Here is a 9,306-nt window from a genome sequence, read left to right on the forward strand (position 1 = left end):
CAAAGGAATGGAAGTGTTGAACATCAGAAAGCCCAGGATGTTCGTAGTGAAGGGGATAAATTGCAGCCATGATGTGGTTTGAGAATGAGAATCGGGAGCTTAGAGAGGTAAATAGAATCATAGAGAATGGTTTGCGTTGGGAGGGACCTTAAAAACCATCTTTTGAATGATCTAAATATCACTGATATTCCTTCCAGCCACCAGACCAGGCTGCTCAGAGCCCCATCCAGCCTGCCCTGGACACTCCAGGGATGGTTTGACCACACAGGAAAAAGCTCTGCACACACAAGAGAGCAGCAGCTGAATATTCAGGTGACAACAACCATTTGCTGTCTAAAGCTCTGTTTCCATTAAAGACGTTGCCTTGAGCCAAACCCAAACCAGATATCCCCAGGCTGGACTGCAGCCAGGAGCTCTCACGGATTTCTGTGCATTTCCTTTCTGCCTCACCTGGTCCCCTTCCCCACCCACCACCATCAGTTCAGCTTGGACAGAGCAGCCAGGCACCAGAACTGCACAAACAACCCAGAAAAATGCTGAACAAATGCCTCTTTACCAGGGAATTCTCATCCCAGCCTAAAGCTGAAGCCTGCCGTCTTCCTGAAATTCCTGTGGGCTGTATTTTAGATCTTCTAGGAAGTTATCTAAAGTGACAGAGCCACACAAAGATAGAATAGCTCTTAAAATATCCTTTTAATACCTGTGAGAATAGAGAAACCTGGGGAGGGAGGGCAGCAGTTAAAGGAAACATTTTGAGTACAAGCCCCAGCAGCTTTCTGTCTCTGAGACCCACCTTCAGCTCCTGCCTATTGCTGATGCTTTATCAGGCTTTGAATCTAAAGGGGTTTTTTCATGTGGTCCATAATAAGTAGAGGATGAAAGAGTCTACATGAAGCTTGTGGTGTAATTGAGCAAAAGGTCATTCATTACCTGAAAGCCACAGCAAACATGTGTCACCTCCTTTGGTCCCAGCTGAGATCGCTGTCCTAAGCTAATGCTGTGCCTTGTACCTTGAGAGAAGGTTTGAAAGAGCACAAAGTTAAATCACAAGCAATGAGGCATTAACAGAGAGAGAATGCTGAATGGTTTTTAGCTGGGGGAAGTTTTGTGTTGCCCTTTTAACCTTCCCGTGTCTCATCTCACACCTCCCTGTCTGGACTGCAGACTGCTGTTAGTTGGTAACTTTGCACAGTTCAGCCCAGTTATGGTTTTTCTCCAGGAGCAGTAAATCAGAACAATCCCTCTGCCTTCAGCACAAGCTTCTTACCTGCAGAAACAAAGCAAGGGTCACTGCTCCTGCTGTGAAGCTTTTGGGAGGCTGAACCTCCTCGCCTTTAGCCGGACTCTGCTCATCCTCCTGCCAGTGCCTGCTGACCTTTCTCTGCTCCAGGATATCTCCAGGATATATGTGGCTGCTGCAGGGAGTGACTCCAGCCCAGCCCAGGGTCTGTGGCAGCACAGCTCACTCCTCTCATTCCCAGCTTACTGCTCCATGTCCAGCTGTGGGATATCCCCACCAGCTCTGTGCCTGGATGCACTTCCCAAGACAGGCTGCCCAAAACAAGAAAAAGTGTTTAGACTCTTTGATTACTGCCAGGGATGCTGAGAACTCAGAAAGCAAAGCATAGCTGGACAGTTGTAATTAAGTGTGTCATATAATTGAAAGCAGCAATTATAACCTGCCGTGGGGTTGCAGTGTGCAGTATTGGCTCAGCTGGCACCAAGGGAAATAGCCTTTGGTGGGATTTATGCACCTGGTTCCCACTGGAATCACTAAAACCCTAAAAGCCTAAGAGCTGAACGACTCCTCCCCCAACTGATAGAATAATTATATAACTATAAAGCACTTCCTTTGGTTTTAAGTCATCATGAGCTAATACACACACTAAATTTTTTCCTGCATCTCCAAGGTAACTTAATTGGCATCATGCTTCATACTGAGCTAAAGCAGCAAAACCTCCAGAGAACAGGGGCCCCAATTAACAGATTCCCAGCCTTTCATACCCTTGATTGCTGAAAAGAAAAAGAACAACATGAGGGATGTGTAATTCATGTGGAGATCACAGAGAATGTGACAGAGTCCATAGATAAAGCACAGGAGAAACCATATATTGCAGTAATTAGAAAAACCGTTGTTACAAGAGTGTCTGAAGGAAAGATTTAAACTTTTTGTGCCATTAAACTCACATGTACAAGCTGTGACCATTAACTGCATCATGTTAGATCCACCCTGGTGCTGGGGAGCACAGTCACAGTGCCTGGCAAGTTCTGCCACTGTGACAAATGCCAGAAACTGCGTTCATCCACGTGGAAACGGCTTGGCCTTGGATCCTGCATGGAGGAGTCAAAGCAGAAATGGCTCTGGAGAGGAATCCTTTGTGCTGAGAAGCTCAAACCACACCAGGTGGAGATTCTGCAAGGGCAGCCACAGAGGTGTGACAGCAAAGAGCCACAGTGCAGGGACACCTCACCCCAGAACCTGAGCCAGGCACTGGGCAGGGAGCTGGAGCCTTCCCAGAGACCCAGCTTGTGCCAGTCAGCAGCGGGACAGGGTGATTAGACACCCAGGAAATGGAACAACATTGCTTGGGGGAGCTTTTTACCCTTTGGTTGGAGTTTTCCTCCTCTGTCTCAGCTCTGGTTTCTGTGCACTGATGTCCTGCCATCACTCCTGTCCTTGGCACCTTGTGGAAGAACCACCAGGGCTCTCTCTCTCACCAGTTCTGTGATAAATCTATTTCCAGCTGCAGTGTCTGCCTTCCCTCACACCTGGGCAGCTCAGCTCTTCCTCACACTCCAAATTCCCTTTTTCTGGCACTGGGTTCTTCACTCTTCTGGTTCTCCCAGTACCTGAAGCAAAAGTAAATGGGTGCTGTGGTCACATCTCTTCTGGCCTTCAGGGGATGCAATCCAAGGCTTGTTTTCCTCAGCTCTTCCTTCAGTTTCAGGCAAAGTCCTCTTGCCACTGCAGCTCTTCTTCCTGTTTAAGCTAAATAAGTGAGGGAGGCATTGTGAGTGGTTAAGTGAAGGTATAGCTCATTTAAAACAGAGATAAATAATTAGGTGTACGAGATTCATTGTTCAAATCAAAGTAATAAAATATATATACATAAAAATATAAGCTGTTAAGGTGATGAGCTTCATCATTACACGCACACACTAAATAATAGGCTATTTTTAATTGCTTATTAAACAGTGAATGCTCATTAAAACCTCGGTTCATTGGAAAAAAAAATAACATGCAATTAAATTATAGTACAGACTAATTAATATGGGAATTGAGGCAATTCTAATACTTTTAAAGAGGTGGACGTGGGAATAGTTGGCAGCATGGATTTGTACCAGTCATCTTGATTGGCCTGGCAGATGGATTTCCCTCTTCTTGAGGCCTTTGAGAAGGTTCTATTTTTTGGTTTCAGTTTCAAAGGACATAGAGGGGAGTGAAATGGGAATTTTTTTTCTGTGGGTTTTCACACGGTCTGGATAAAAGATAAAAGATGATGGATTAATCTACTTACCCCATAAAACACCTTTCCCTTTGTTTCTGCACAGACCCTCTCTTGGCACTCTGCATCTTTCCTTTTAACAAATAACATTTGAAATTACCTTGATTTGACAACAGAATCCTCAGCCTGCTCAGCTCCTCAGCCATGGAGCATTTTTCCCTTTAGGAGATCCCTGTAAGTTGGTTTTTCCCAAAGGCTGCTGTGCCATGAACCATTGTTAAAAGGTTCCCAATTTCCTGTGAGCCAGAAGACATTCACCAGGTATAAACCAGATCTTCAGGGGAAGGATTTTGCATTTCTCATAGCTGAAATGAAAGAAGAATGCTATCTTTCTCAGGAAAAAACCGCTGAAGGAGCCTGCTAGCCTTTTTGTTTGTTTGTTTGCATTTTTAAGCCTTCAATCCAACAGTTTTCCTGTTTAGAAGCAGGAGTCAAGACAGTGAAATTTGCCCCTCATTTCTGATATCATGAACATCTCACAGAGAGGTAAATAGCAGAGATTTACTAAGAACACTTGTTTACACCCAAACCCAGGATGGGTTTCAGACTAAAAGCCAAACTAGAGTTTGGTGCTGGTGCTCCCCGCTGGAAGCCTGAGCCTTGTTGTGTGATTTGGTGGGAACCTCACAAAGCAGCCAGCTCTGATTTCTGCCCTGTGGAGGTCAGTCTTTCATTACATAACACAACTTTAATATTTGCTGCTCCCACCTGTACTAAAGATGTTCTCAGCACCTGGAGCTCGACTGGCTTTGGTTTTGGGAATCCTTTTGAGTCTCACGTTACACCTGAGCACGTTGATATAGCTGGAGCATTTACACCAGAGCACAAGATGGTAAAACCAGCTCAGCTTTGATGCTGGAGCTCTTCCCCCAGTTTGCAGAGCTGTAAATTACTCTGCAGGATGGCACACTCTGTTCTGACGTGGGAGCACTGCGGTTTTTAGCTGTGGTGAGGAGCAAAACCCATTCACAGGCGCTCATTCAAGGGAGGTGTCACTGGCCTAACACAGTGCCTGCTTCCAATCCCTCCCTTGCATTTCATTCTGTTATTTCTCTGTTAATAAATAAATAAAATACCCTTTGGTTTAGGGCTGGGAGGGATGAAAGAATTCTTTTTTTTCCGTGTCAACGCTGTGCAGCGCTGATGGAGTCTGGCAACAGCTGAATCCTGGCTCGGGCTCCTGCTCTGTTTTCCTTATTAACATTTTGCTTGGCTGTCCCTGCCAAAGTCCCCTGGACATCTCTGAACTCTGAGAATTGTTGCAAATATTGCAAGGTCCAAGTGTGAAATGAACTGCGTGGAGCCCCCTGGGAACCTGTTAACAGTGAATTCCCAATAACCTGGGGTGCACAGCAAACAACAGGCACCTGTTCAATGGGAAACATGTTCTTAAATTGACACCCAATTATCGCCGCATATTTTAGCATAATTTTTGCACCTTATCTAGGACCTACCATGAGCCTTGAAAGCCTGTTTATTAATTTAAAAGCAGTCCACAGAAACCAAGACAAAAATGAGAGCATGAAGAACTGGAGTGCACGAATATCCCAGCATTTTAAGAGAATTCTGGAAAGACTTCTCTTATATGCTGCAATTCTGATTTAGTTGGATGTGAATTGAGATAACAATTTGTAGAAGCCAGGTGCTTAATAATTACCTACAAGATACCATAAGCATCAAAGACAGATTTCCTAAAAAAAAACCAAAACAAAACCACAAAACAACAACAACAAAATAGGAACAAAAACTCCCAACCTCCCAAAAAACAAGAAATTAAGTTGAAAAAAGAAAATAGTAAATAGTGCTCCAGAAACATTCCTTGTAACCATGGAATACCTTAAATGTTTAAAAATTATAGTATACATTTTTAGACTGGGAAGCTAAAATTTAATGTCTAAAATAATTTTAAAAGTATTACATGCTTTCAACCATTATCTGCATTATAAATAAATTTGTATTTTCAACAGCCTGCTATAAAAATAACAGACATCTTTATTCATCCAGTGGCCCAGGAATGAGTGCAGCCCTAAAAAACTGAAATAACCCAATTCTTAATCCTACATACAATATAGGCTGGGAAGGAAGGTGATTTCAAACTCAGCTGACTTTTCCAGCCTTAATTTGTATTTTTTATAATTCCTTCAGCCTGATACAAACTGTCTCTGAATAATGGTTAATGATTAATGTCCTTTAACCACGGTCTTCTCCCTGAATATTGAACTCCTTGCTCAGGATGGGATATTTGGATTTTATGCTACTGCCAGACAAATCTGACTTCCAGCTGAACCCACAAGACCCCAGAGTGAATCTTTCTGGTAAAAACAGCTTTACTTAACCCTAAATCCTCTTCTTCACATCCTTCATGACTGGGACAAAGAATTATTCCAAGGAATGAGCATTCCTGAAGATAGGGAGAAGACAGAGAGAATTCTCTGTGGCTGAATGAGGAATATTGAACCTTTGACAGCTGAATTTTTGTCTCCTGCACGCTACACAGGACAATCTGTGCCTGAAAACACCTTCCACTTGTGGGGACTGCAGAGCTGTGCACCCACACACGCTGGATAAATGAATATACTCCAAAAATGGCTGTTTCAAATGGAGCTGCTCAGAAACAGGCAGGAAAGCAGAGAGTGGAGCCAGGCAATTTGCCTCAAGCACGCAGGTTAAACCACAAATATCTGTTATTCTTTATCATGTCCCAGAATATTATTGAAAATTATACCTGAGCTATTGCTCAGAATGTTTTCTCCTGTTCCAGCAGGAAAACACACCTTTGTATTAACAATACAAAGAATGCTGGAACTGCACTGAATAAAATGTTTGTACCATCACAGCTGGGAACAGATTTTAGCAGGGAGCTGTTCTGGCTACCAAGCCAGATTTATTCCAGGTTATTGTGATACCCTGGAAGAGTCCTGTGCTGCGGCAGTTGCATTTCCAGAGACCCTGGAATGGTTTCAGGACACAGTTTTCACCCTGGAAGAGCTGTAAGGGGCTGTGTTTTGGAGCAGAATTGCCCTGACAACACGTGGAAACCACAGGTTAAACATACATCTTGTTATATTCATAAAGGAAATTTATTCTGATGGGCAGAGGAAATATCTAGAAACACGAGCCATGAGACTGCACATTTTTCCCAATATCCTTCTTTTTAATTTTTATTCCTCTCCTTGGACTTCCCCTCTCCTCCTAAAAGTGATGCTCTGATAATCCTTTCCTGCTTTAGATCCATGTTTCCCCTCCACATCTGCAGTCAGGCAAGTCCCACTGACACCAACAACAGATTTTTAAGGGGAAAAATGTGTTCACTTAACTGTTAATTACCATTAGCTGCCATTGTTTGCCATGTTAAATAACTTGTATTATCTCCCCTGCCTTGCTACACGCTTGTTCTCTTACCTCTATTACTCATCCTCTGTTAACTTCTCTCTCCACCTCATTTCTGGGTTATGTCTTTGATGGACCAAGTGATTATTTTTCAGCCAATGATCCAATTTACGCATTAAATAAAGTGTCCCCAAAATGACTCACGTTTCCTTTCATTTCAAATAGCTTAATCTGTCACTTCCAAATGGTGATTTCTAATGGAGCATCTCATTTTCTCCTTTTCTCTCCCTTCTTTGCAGCCACACCAGTTGCAGTCTAACAATGAAGGAGATGGATTGATTAAATGGATGAGTTCCGCATGAAGCAGTTCCAACTGGAAAAACATTTAATGGTGGTTAAATATTATACACTTGTACACACTGCCTGAAAAATGAGCATGACTAACACAGCAGTCAGAGCCCTTTGAAAATGCCTTTCTGGGCAGAATTGGGCACGTTTACTGACATAAATTTTGTCATGCCAGCTCTAATTAAGCCTGTCTAATTACTTCTCTTACAAGGGTTTCAGGTTGAGCATATAAATTCCTGAGGCCATTATCTGCTGTAGGTGTATAAATGTCCTGCAGAATAGCGGGGAGGAGAGGTCTGGAGGGAAAGTTAACACTTTTCATTAGGCAAGATGACATAACTGGGGGATCAGACAAGGTTTTGGACACATGGGATCTCTGCTAAATATCAGTGAGTAATGATTTCACCACGTGCCCAAAAGAACCTCTTTTTGTTTTTTTCTTTTCCTTAACTCTCTCAGCTGGTCAGATAAAATTAGTAAAAAACTTTTCTGCCTCGTATTTTTCTAAGTTTGATACCACTGCTACATATAAAACATATCCAGTGAGGAAAAGCAGCTCTTAGATGGGCAGACATCTCTTTGGTTGGGTTTGTCTGCAGCCAACCAGAAAGGAAATAAAGGAAATTAAACAGCTCCTACTCACACATCGACCTGCCCTGGGAAATCTGAAACTCTTGTCTGCAGAATGGAACAGATCCAGCAAGAAATGGCACCCCCGAAATGGGAGGGAAGGGAAGGAAAGGAGGGAAGGAGGGAAGGAAGGAGGGAGGGAAGGAGGGAAGGAGGGAAGGAGGGAAGGAGGGAAGGAGGGAAGGAGGGAAGGAGGGAAGGAGGGAAGGAGGGAAGGAGGGAAGGAGGGAAGGAGGGAAGGAGGGAAGGAGGGAAGGAGGGAAGGAGGGAAGGAAGGAAGGAAGGAAGGAAGGAAGGAAGGAAGGAAGGAAGGAAGGAAGGAAGGAAGGAAGGAAGGAAGGAAGGAAGGAAGGAAGGAAGGAAGGAAGGAAGGAAGGAAGGAAGGAAGGAAGGAAGGAAGGAAGGAAGGAAGGAAGGAAGGAAGGAAGGAAGGAAGGAAGGAAGGAAGGAAGGAAGGAAGGAAGGAAGGAAGGAAGGAAATCTTACACTCTTTGATCTACAGGTAGGCTATGAGGTCACCTGAAATTCAGCTCTTGCTCAGCCTTGCCAAGAATGGGGTATTTAAAAAAAAAAATAAATAAGGAAAAAGCAAACTAAAGAGAAAACACCCCCAAACCAAGAACTGCCAGTGCTTGAGGTGACAGAGGTGGCAGCAGTAGGGAGGAATCTGCCCTGACTGCAGGTACATAATTGCCATGAAAACATGGCATCAATTTCCATGAAGCTGCACAGGATTATACAGAATTATTATTCTCCATGAAATCCACTCCTAAGCACAAGTGGTGTTGAGTTTGAGGTTTGAATTCCGAGGGGCAGTTTCTTATCTTCTCCCTGCTGCTGCTCACACCAACGCAGCCACCACAGCTCCCTGCACATCCCACCAAGCCCCAGGATTTTGATTTCCGTGTGTTTGACCAGCTGAAGAGGCCAAGCAGGGCTGAAAGCACAGTACTTAAAGTAAGAAATACAGGGAGGAGGAAGCAGGGCCCCGCATTAATTCCACTTTGCAAATTCATGTGCTAATTTAAACTGGGGGGAAAAAAAGCCATAAACTTATTCTCCGGAGTTAAACTGGGAGCAAGGTTGGGCTGCAGGTAAAACTTAATTACCACATTGCTTTAAACAGTTATTGCTTGAAGGGCTGGTGCCAGAATTACAGTTAGTTCCTATTTCATAATGTAAAAATAAAGAAAAAACACCATCAGCTCTGAAAAAAACCCAACAGCATAACCCCCACACAAAGGACTAATTAATGTCTGTAAAGTGCACGCATTTAATAGCAAAAGGCTTTTATTGTACACATTTACTATAATTTAGACTGTGTCATTACTTGAATGTTGCCATTGTCGCTGTTTTGCTGTGGCCTTGGCTTTTCTAATTTAAATACCTTTGCTGGAATTTAATTCCTTGGGGAAAAGCAGAATATTTGCAACACGCACGGTATTCTGATCAGACTGATAGCGAAGCCAAAGCTCTCCAAGTTCCAATCATA

The sequence above is a fragment of the Poecile atricapillus genome, chromosome 10, assembly GCF_030490865.1.
Source record: "Poecile atricapillus isolate bPoeAtr1 chromosome 10, bPoeAtr1.hap1, whole genome shotgun sequence".
In the NCBI taxonomy this organism is placed as follows: Eukaryota; Metazoa; Chordata; class Aves; order Passeriformes; family Paridae; genus Poecile; species Poecile atricapillus.